Source organism: Herpailurus yagouaroundi, unplaced genomic scaffold, assembly GCF_014898765.1.
Source record: "Herpailurus yagouaroundi ecotype Mexico unplaced genomic scaffold, PumYag 182, whole genome shotgun sequence".
Classification (NCBI taxonomy): Eukaryota; Metazoa; Chordata; class Mammalia; order Carnivora; family Felidae; genus Herpailurus; species Herpailurus yagouaroundi.
The window spans coordinates 21,142,603-21,153,520 of NW_024412413.1; the positions used below are offsets into that span (position 1 = coordinate 21,142,603).

The 10,918-nt window shown below is 41.9% G+C and overlaps 1 long non-coding RNA gene across 1 annotated transcript in view; it reads left to right on the plus strand.

Moving 5' to 3' along the window:
* Nucleotides 1-10,327, plus strand: part of LOC121040551 (uncharacterized) — a 46,238-nt gene extending 35,911 nt beyond the window's left edge. The window contains exon 3 of the long non-coding RNA XR_005795354.1: nucleotides 10,063-10,327. This is a non-coding gene — a long non-coding RNA (uncharacterized LOC121040551). The remainder of the gene's footprint in view (nucleotides 1-10,062) is intronic.
* The last annotated feature ends 591 nt before the right edge of the window (nucleotides 10,328-10,918 follow it).

Consider the following 10,918-nt stretch of genomic DNA (forward strand, 5'->3'; position numbering starts at 1 on the left):
GGAGGTTTTCCAGACTTTTTTCTGTGGTTGATTTCAAGCTTCATAGCATTGTGGTCTGAAAGTATGCATGGTATGATTTCAATTCTTGTAAACTTATGAAGGGCTGTTTTGTGACCCAGTATATGATCTATCTTGGAGAATGTTCCATGTGCACTCGAGAAGAAAGTATATTCTGTTGCTTTGGGATGCAGAGTTCTAAATAGATCTGTCAAGTCCATCTGATCCAATGTCTCATTCAGGGCCCTTGTTTCTTTATTGACCGTGTGTCTAGATGATCTATCCATTTCTGTAAGTGGGGTGTTAAAGTCCCCTGCAATGACCACATTCTTATCAATAAGGTTGCTTGTGTTTATGAGTAATTGTTTTATATATTTGGGCGCTCCGGTATTCGGCGCATAGACATTTATAATTGTTAGCTCTTCCTGATGGATAGACCCTGTCACTATTATATAATGTCCTTCTTCATCTCTTGTTACAGCCTTTAATTTAAAGTCTAGTTTGTCGGATATAAGTATGGCTACTCCAGCTTTCTTTTGGCTTCCAGTAGCATGATAAATAGTTCTCCATCCCCTCACTCTCAATCTAAAGGTGTCCTCAGGTCTAAAATGAGTCTCTTGTAGACAGCAAATAGATGGGTCTTGTTTTTTTTATCCATTCTGATACCCTATGTCTTTTGGTTGGCGCATTTAATCCATTTACATTCAGTGTTATTATAGAAAGATATGGGTTTAGAGTCATTGTGATGTCTGTATGTTTTATGCTTGTAGCGATGTCTCTGGTACTTTGTCTCACAGGGTCCCCCTTAGGATCTCTTGTAGGGCTGGTTTAGTGGTGACAAATTCCTTCAGTGTTTGTTTGTTTGGGAAGACCTTTATCTCTCCTTCTATTCTAAATGACAGGCTTGCTGGATAAAGGATTCTCGGCTGCATATTTTTTCTGTCTAGCACACTGAAAATCTCGTGCCCATTCTTTCTGGCCTGCCAAGTTTCAAAAGAGAGATTAGTCACGAGTCTTATAGGTCTCCCTTTATATGTGAGGGCACGTTTACCCCTTGCTGCTTTCAGAATTTTCTCTTTATCCTTGTATTTTGCCAGTTTCACTATGATATGTTGTGCAGAAGATCGATTCAAGTTACCTCTGAAGGGAGTTCTCTGTGCCTCTTGGATTTCAATGCCTTTTTCCTTCCCCACTTCAGGGAAGTTCTCAGCTATTATTTCTTCAAGTACCCCTTCAGCACCTTTCCCTCTCTCTTCCTCCTCTGGGATACCAATTATGCGTAGATTATTTCTTTTTAGTGTATCACTTAGTTCTCTAATTTTCCCCTCATACTCCTGGATTTTTTTATCTCTCTTTTTCTCAGCTTCCTCTTTTTCCATAACTTTATCTTCTAGTTCACCTATTCTCTCCTCTGCCTCTTCAATCCGAGCCGTGGTGGTTTCCATTTTGTTATGCATTTCGTTTAAAGCGTTTTTCAGCTCCTCGTGACTGTTCCTTAGTCCCTTGATCTCTGTAGCAAGAGATTCTCTGCTGTCAGCTATACTGTTTTCAAGCCCAGCGATTAATTTTATGACTATTATTCTAAATTCACTTTCTGTTATATTATTTAAATCCTTTTTGATCAGCTCATTAGCTGTTGTTATTTCCTGGAGATTCTTCTGAGGGGAATTCTTCCGCTTGGTCATTTTGGATAGTCCCTGGCGTGGTGAGGACCTGCAGGGCACTTCCCCTGTGCTGTGGTGTATAACTGGAGTTGGTGGGCAGAGCCGCAGTCAGACCTGATGTCTGCCCCCAGCCCACCGCTGGGGCCACAGTCAGACTGGTGCGTGCCTTCTCTTCCCCTCTCCTAGGGGCGGGATTCACTGTGGGGTGGGGTGGCCTATCTGGGCTACTTGCACACTGCCAGGCTTGTGATGCTGGGGATCTGGCGTCTTAGCTGGGGTGGGTAGGCAAGGTGCACAGGGCAGGAGGGGCAGGCTTAGCTTGCTTCTCCTTAGGTGATCCACTTCAGGAGGGGCCCTGTGGCAGCAGGAGGGAGTCAGATCCGCTGCCGGAGGTTTGGCTCCGCAGAAGCGCAGAGTTGGGTGTTTGCGCGGAGCGAGCAAGTTCCCTGGCAGGAACTGGTTCTCTTTGGGATTTTGGCTGGGGGATGGGCGGGGGAGATGGCGCTGGCGAGCGCCTTTGTTCCCCACCAAACTGAGCTCTGTCGTCCGGGGGCTCAGCAGCTCTCCTTCCCTTTGTCCTCCAGCCTTCCCGCTTTCTGAGCAGAGCTGTTAACTTATGACCTCCCAGCCGCTAAGTCGCGCTTGCTGTCGGAATACAGTCCATCAGGCCCCTCCGCTTTTTGCAAGCCAGATTCGGGGGCTCTGCTTGGCCGGCGAGCCGCCCCTCCGCCCCGGCTCCCTCCCGCCAGTCCGTGGAGCGCGCACCGCCTCGCCGCCCTTCCTACCCTCTTCCGTGGGCCTCTTGTCTGCGCTTGGCTCCGGCGACTCCTTTCTGCTAATCCACTGGTGGTTTTCTGGGTTATTTAGGCAGGTGTAGGTGGAATCTGCGGCCTCAGTCCATCCAGCGGTGCTTCCGAGAGAATGAATCTTAACCAGGGTCCACACTCAGTGTGGAGCCAAACACAGGGCTCAATCCCATGACCCTGAAATCATGACCTGAGCTGAAATGAAGAGTCAGATGCTCAACTTACTGAACCACCCAGGTGCCCCTAGATTTGGCTCTTAGTTTTAGAAATATCTGCTATTGGGATCAAGACCATTCCCTGCCAAATAAGGGGTAGAGAAAGAAAGAGATTGGTTGGCATAGGTTGGTGGAAAAGAAAAGTCTTCTTTTGTGAAATAAAGAGCACTATGGTGGATGAAAAGATTTCATAATCATCAGTTTCTACATGATTTTAGAATGTTCTTCATGCTGATTAACAAAGATTAATTATAGTTAGCCTTTTCAGTTTAATCAAAATTGGAAGAGAAGTAGGCACAGGTTTTAAAAGCCTGGTGAGACATTGAATACGTGAGTGCTTAAATGATTCACTGCTGAGGACCTGAACTCTCAGCTTATCAAGATGTGTTATGTATAATACTGAGAGATAATCAATAATCAAGAAGTCATTTTTTTTACCTTTAAAAATATTGACCTGCTGATTTCATGCTCAACAATTTCTCATGAGAAAATCATCAGAGACACATGTAAGTGTTTATGTACAAAGACTGCAGCATTATTTTTCATAGCACAATAATGGATGGTACCTAGATGTCCAACAGCAGAGAAACAGCTAAGGACATTATGTTACAGCTATACTGTGTTATATTATGCATCTATTTAAAATGTTTTCCAAAAAAATAATAAAAAAATGTTTTCCAAAAACATCTAATGAAATGGAAATTCTCAGAATATTAGAAAACAATGCTACAGGGAAGCTTGCCTTCATAATGCTGCCTGCAAACAGAAAAATTCTGGATATCAATAGCTCAGAGGTATTTTCATTATGTTAAGTTTTTTTAAGTAGGATAAATATGTGTGTGTGTGTGTGTGTGTATATACTGCTTTACATATGTATTTATATATTTTTATTTTATGCATACACACACACAGATAAAGAGCCTAGAACAATTAATAAGGAAGGGGAAAAAATGACTAGATGGAAACATCAAAATTTTAACAATGTGTTATCTTTAAGTAATAGGAACTTTGGGTAACTATTGTTTTCTTACTTCTATTTTAGGTGCGTTCCAGATATCCTGCAGTAAACATGAGTTACTTTTGGTAACTGTTTTTCCTATTGCTCAAGCCAATAATCTTGGAGCTATCTCAATCCTTTTTCTCTAAGATCCCATATCGAATCCATCAGCAAACCTGTCAACTCTACCTTGAAAGCAGTACTGAATCTGTTCACTCACTTATCATCTCCCCTTTTGATGGTCCAAATTACTCTCATCTGGCACCTGAATTTCTGCCACAGCCTTCTTTCTGGTGTTTTGATTCCACACTTACTCTCCACTCCTATCCTCCATCTTTAGAAGGGTTAGAAGAGGGGTTTTAAGAGAAAATTATGGGGAGTAAAACAGGGTCCCGTTTACTGAACAAGCCAAAGTCTAAAGAGGAGCATTTCTAATGGGGGAATTCCAGGAAAGGCTGATACATTTCAAGGAACTAGAGTTTGACATTGCATATGAAGTTATGTTCCTGTTCTGTTCTTAAATTGCACACCCATCTCCCATTATCAACTCAAAACACACAATGAAAATCTCGTCTCCATATTGAGAAAGAAGGAAACAAGAAAGATGACAAATGAAGAGCAGGAAAGAACTGGAGAAAGAAGTGACTGACAGGAATCTTCCAAAAGCACTGAAGTAGAGCATGGAATTTCCACAGTAGGTGTGAGGAAGAATTGAGCCATTTAACTCCCACAAGAAGAGAAAAGGGACCTCAAAAGTCTGGAGAACTTAAGTACATCCACTCAGGCAATTATGTTACATTAACACAATATCAGGGAAACAATGGTTTGGACAGATGTCATTTCCACATTGCTTTCTTTTTTTTAAGTTTGTTTGTTTATTGAGAGAGAGAGAGAGCATGCAAGTGTATGAGAGGCAGAGAGAGGGAGAGAATCCCAGGCAGGCTCAGCACTGTCAGCACAGAGCCCAATGCAGGGCTCAATCTCACAAAATCATGAAATCTTGACCTGAGACAAAGTCAAACACTTACTGACTGAGCCACCCAGCCACCCCTCTGCATTGCTTTCTAATTGGCTTATGTGAATATCTCATGAGCAGAGGCAGTGCCTCATTAATCTTTATATGCCTGACACCTACCACAGGACCTGCCACAAAACTGGTGTCAGAAAGTCATAAAATTAGTGGATCAGCAAATTAGGAAGGAAGAAGGAAGGGAGAGAAGAAAGAGGGAAGGAAGTAAGGGAGAAAGGAACAAATAAGGAAGAGAGGGAAGAAGGAAGAAAGGGAGGTAAGAAAGAGGGAAGGGAGGGACAGATGGAGGAAGGAAGAAGGAATGGATGAATTTACAGATAACAATAAAAATGACTAGTGCTTCTGGAGAATTTACTATATCAGGTGCTATTCTAAGTGCTTTCATGTACTAACTCATTGACTAAATATTAGAATTCAGTTCCCCCTGGCTTTCTGTACCTTGTATATTTTCATTATTAGTGTCACCAATGATCAGATTCATGGTGCAAAGAAACTCTCTAATGAGACTGATTTTAAAAAGCAGATGTCCTTAATTAAAAAAGATGATGCTCATCAGAGCTGTTCTTCTATAAGTTGTCCAGATGCTGTTGGCTTATGAAAATGCGTACGAGCACCAGAGGTTAGAAATGCTGAGGGGATGTCCTCATTATTCCATTATATGAACAAGTAGAATTGACAGGCTAAGTCAAAGCAAAGTAATTATGCTGTTAATTCAGGCCTCCCCAAAAGCTGCTGGTCTCGGCAGTTGTCTTAGTTCACTAATAACAAACCTAACAGATTTGTAAATTTTTCCCAAGGGTCTTAGAGTTAATTCTCTTTTGTTTAGTCATTCAATAAGTATTTACTGGGCCTCTACCTTGCACAAGGCACCATTCTAAGTGCCTGGGTACAGAAGTAATGAGAACTCTGTCACTGCTCCATGGAGTTCACATGACCTCACAACTGAGACAGCAGAGCAGTAATCCCCACTTCACAGAAAAAGAAGTTATGGCTCAAAGAGTTTAAGAGACTCTGATTATGATCAGAGATAATGACGCTAGATTCTAATTCTTGCTACTTAGAATTTAAAACATGGGAGCTTATATCTCCTTATATAGAGATAAAATAGTTTACAGTATTTTTGTTTCTCCTCAGACTGAGGAATATTTTACCATGTGTACATGGTGTGAAGGTAGAACCCTCTATTCCCTTGTGGCAGTGTTGCTTAGAGGATTCAATGGGGAGGTCCTTGGTGGGAAAGCTGTAGGCATCCTTGATTCCTTTCTTTCTCTCAAATCTCTCAAAAAACCTTATCCAGAACCCAGTCACTTCCCTCTACCTCCATTGCTGCACTCTGGCCTAAGCCACCTTGATCTCTTGTCAAGGTGTCTACCGTCCTTGTTCCTCTTTACTTTCCTCACCACAATATCCAGAAGGATGCTTTTAACACGGAAGTTGGATCTTGTCACTTCTCTGACCAAAACCCTAAAAAGACTCCTCCATTTCACTGAGAATTAAAGTCAGCCAGCATCCTTACAGTGGCCCACAAGGCCCTACACAGTCTGGCCCCTATTTTCACCTGACCTCATCTCCTTCATTCTCCTCTTTGACTCTTGCTGTCTAGTCACACTGACTTTCCCACTGTTTCTCAAACCCACAGGGCTTGTTTCCACCTCAGGCCCTTTGCACTAGCTCTTCTCTCTGCCTCAGAGTTTCACCCCAGATATCTTCATCTTCAAATCTTTGCTCAAGTATTATCTTCTTAGGGATAGCCTGCCCTGAGCACTCTATTCGAACTTGTTACACTCTCAGATACTTCTGAAATCTCCCAAACTCCCTTATCCTGCTCTATTTATTTCCCTTGTCACATTTACCACCTTCCAAAAAACCATATGGATTGTTTCTATATTATGTTCATTGTCTTTCTGCTTCCACAAAGTTGGGAATCTCTCTTCCTTTTATTTATTTATGTAATCCCAGAAACTAGATTAATGCCTGGCATATTTAAACACCAAGCATGCATAATCATTATTATTACTATTATTTGTGAATGTCAAGGGGCAGGAATTAAGACACCAGACTTCAGGGAAGAAGATGAGAATTTTTCATAGTCAAAGATAATTAGATTTGAATCCTAGTTCTGCCATTTACTTGGGGCCTTGAGCCAGGTACTCAGTGTCTGTGACTTTCAAGTCTCTCGAATGCAAAAATAGGAAAACTATTACTTACCTCACAAAGTTGCAGGATTATGAAATGATGTAATATAGAGAAAGTATCTACATGGAGTCTGCTTGGGATTCTCCCTTTCTACCACTCTCTGCTCCTCCCCCAACTCATGTTTTCTCTCTCTCAAAATGAAGAAATAAAGAAAAAGGTTTTGGTGCAATCAGAACACAATTAATATTGACCCTCCCACACTGCTACTCAAGTAGCAATTCTGTTTTACTTTGGCCAGATTCTTACTTAACAGCATGGCTTTGAACACAGTCCTTCCCCTTTCAGTCCATACAGCTATATAATGAAAGGGTTCATTGAGATGTTCTCGTAGCCCATGACCACTACCAGCTTGGAGACTTCCACGGGGACCAGTGGGAACCTTGGGCCTCACAAGACATTGCTTCACCTCTTCCAATGAGTTAGCTAATCTACCTCTGTTCATTACCCAGCCCTTTAAAAGTCAACAGATAATAACGAGATAAATAAAACCTTTGTCACTTACTGCTGCCTCAGTTCTATGCAAGTGAGATGCCAAAAGGAATTGCAACAGGAACCTTTGAACAGGAGACCAGTCAAATGGCACATGCTGATAAACTTGTTTAGAATGCAGTTTTCCACTGGAATTTCTCAGAATTAGCCAACTGCACTAACTAAGACCCTTCTAGACAGCTGTTTAGACTAGTTGTTCCCAGACTTCTCACCATTGGACATCCCCTGTTTTCCCACAACCTCCCCCATATAAGCCCAGGATTCCAAAGTTCTTTCTACCAAATAAACTGATGTAGATGTATCAAGTGATAATTCCTGTATTTTTTCCATTAGTGAACTAATAGTATGGTCAAAGACTTATGTTCATGGGAACTTCCAATCAGCATGAGGTAGACATATTTTCAGGCTGCATGGTTATCCTTCAAGCCACAAAGAAATGGTGATATTTTACACAGCCTGAGCAGCCTAATTTGAAGTCTATTCATCTGTTCAACATATATTTAATGAATACCTGTTATCTGCCAGACACTATTCTAGGTTCTGCAATAAATATAGCAGTGAACAAAATGCACAAAAATTCCTACCCCCATGGATTTTGTGTTCTAATGAAGATAGACAATAAGAAGAAAAATAAATAAAATCTACAGATAGCATAAATTCTAAGGGAAAGCAGGAAGGAAGGTGGGATGCTCAAAACATGATAGGGGTACAGGGTTTTTCTCTCTAATGGTGAGGTTGTTCTTTTTAATGGTGAGAAGGTGACATTTGAGCAAAGATCTGGAGGATGTGACAGAGTGATCCCTTGAGGCATCTGGGAGAAAAGGAACAGGCCTGAGGAGGAAGCATGCCCAGTGTCTTTGGGGAGTAACTGAAAGGACAGCTGAGAAGCAGGAGGCAGAGGAGAATAGATCTAAAGAAACTCAGAGTTTTTGCTCGGGATCAGTTTTTACTATTTGTGAGAAGGGAGCCATTTGGAGGGTTTTGAGAAAAGCAATGGCTTGGACTTCTATTTAATGACACCATTCTAACAGTTGTGTGAGGCAATGGGATGCTTCCAGTAGTACCCTTGAAATATTTAAAAGGGCTCCTAAGGGGCACCTGACTGGCTCAGTAAGTGGAATGTGTGACTCTCGATCTTGGGATTGTGAGTTTGAGCCCCATGTTGAGAGTAGAGATTACTTAAAAACAATATCTTTTTCCAAATTTCCAAAATTGCTTTCTTAAAAAAAATAAGTAGGGCACCTAGGTGGCTCAGTCAGTTAAGTGCCCGACTCTTGATTTGGGCTCATGATCTCACGGTTCGTGGGTTCGAGCCCCACATCAGACTCCACACTGATGGTGCAAAACCTGCTTGGGATTCTGTCCCCCTCTCTCTCTGCCCTGCCCCTGCTTGATTTCTATCTCTCTCTCTCTCAAAATAAATACACATCTCCCTCTCTCTCTCTCTCTCTCTCTCTGTCCCTCCCCCACTCACACTCTGTGTCTCTCTCTCAAAAATAAACATTAAAAAAAACTTGTTTAGGGCGCCTGGGTGGCGCAGTCGGTTAAGCGTCCGACTTCAGCCAGGTCACGATCTCGCGGTCCGTGAGTTCGAGCCCCATATCAGGCTCTGGGCTGATGGCTCAGAGCCTGGAGCCTGTTTCCGATTCTGTGTCTCCCTCTCTCTCTGCCCCTCCCCCGCTCACACTCTGTCTCTCTGTCTCTCAAAAATAAATAAACATTAAAATAAATACACATCTCCCTCTCTCTCTCTCTCTCTGTCCCTCCCCCACTCACACTCTGTGTCTCTCTCTCAAAAATAAACATTAAAAAAAACTTGTTTAGGGCGCCTGGGTGGCGCAGTCGGTTAAGCGTCCGACTTCAGCCAGGTCACGATCTCGCGGTCCGTGAGTTCGAGCCCCGCGTCAGGCTCTGGGCTGATGGCTCAGAGCCTGGAGCCTGTTTCCGATTCTGTGTCTCCCTCTCTCTCTGACCCTCCCCCGTTCATGCTCTGTCTCTCTCTGTCGCAAAAATAAATAAACGTTGAAAAAAAAAATTAAAAAAAAAAACTTGTTTAATAAACATTAAATAAAAATTTTAATAAAAATAAAAATAAAAAGGGCTCATGAAAGTAGTAAATGCAGAGCTTAAGCATTAATAATAGCCAAAAAGTGGTAACAGCACAAATGTCCATCAATTGATGAACAGATAAACAAAATGTGGTATATTCATATAATGGGATATTATTTGGCCATAAAAAGGAATGAAGTGCTAACACATGCCACAACACGGATGAACCTTGAAAGCATTATGCTAAATGAAAGAAGCCAGTCACTTAAGGCTAATATACGATCCTATCTATACGAAATGTTCACAATGGGCAAATTCACAGAGACAGATAAAGTAGATTAGTGGTTGCCAAGAGATGAGAAAAGCTGGAGTGAGGAGGAACTGCTAATGGGCACTGGGTTCCTTGGGGGTGATAAAAACACTCTGGATTATATAGGGACGTTGGTCGCACAACTTTGTTAATATGCTAAAAGCTCCTTTAGCTTCACATTTTAAAGGAGGGAATTTTATGGCATGTGAATCAATCTCAATCTTTTCAAACAAAGGATTTCGCTTTTTGGAAACCAGTGCCAAGAAAATGACTTTCTCTCTGCTCTCTGCCCCACTGTCCTCCCCTCAGGTAACATGCAGCACTAAGTGAAGTCAATTTTGTGAAAGCAGTGAATTGAAGTCACATGGGAGACCCCAGGAGCGACCAGCAGAAGAACCACCTGCCTGATCCCAACCCAAATTGCTGACCTGTAGAACTGTGGGCCATTTCATAGTTTTGTGTTTCAAAACCATAAAAAACCAAAAGTGATGGTTTTCTCTGCAGTGATAGATAAGTACTACAGAAATCTTTGGAGTTTCAAATAAGGTGTGCAATAAAATTTTTATCATTTAAAGACCGGTTTAATCCCAAATATACTGATGAATCCATCCATAAAAACCATGGTCTTCAGGGGTGCCTGGGTGGCTCAGTCAGTTAAGCATCTGACTTTGGCTTAGGTCATAGTCTCATGGTCCGTGGGTTCGAGCCCCATGTTGGGCTCTGTGCTGACAGCTCGAAGCTTGCAGCCTGCTTCAGATTCTGTCTCCCTCCCTCTCTCTGCCCCTCCCTAGCTCACACTCCGTCTCTCTCTCTCTCAAAATTATAAAGAGTTTTTAAAAAACATGGTCTTCAAGCTTTCTAAAAAAGATAAAAATATTATAGCCTTGATTAGAGACAGTGCAGCTTACAAGTCTATGCTGGGTCACAGGGGTCTTAGTCCCTTCTCTTCAAAATGAAATCTTAGCCTCAAGCATATTAAAACCATGTGAAACCACAAACACTAGACAAAAAAAAAGAGCCAAAAGTCATTTGAGTCTTTACCCTATTTCAGCTAAGAATAGTATGAGAAAAATTCTGATGAAAACCAAGATAGCATTTTAGACCAGAATTCATTATGAAATGTGTTTCTAAAGAAGATTAAAAAGGAAGTATCTGTGAGTCCTAA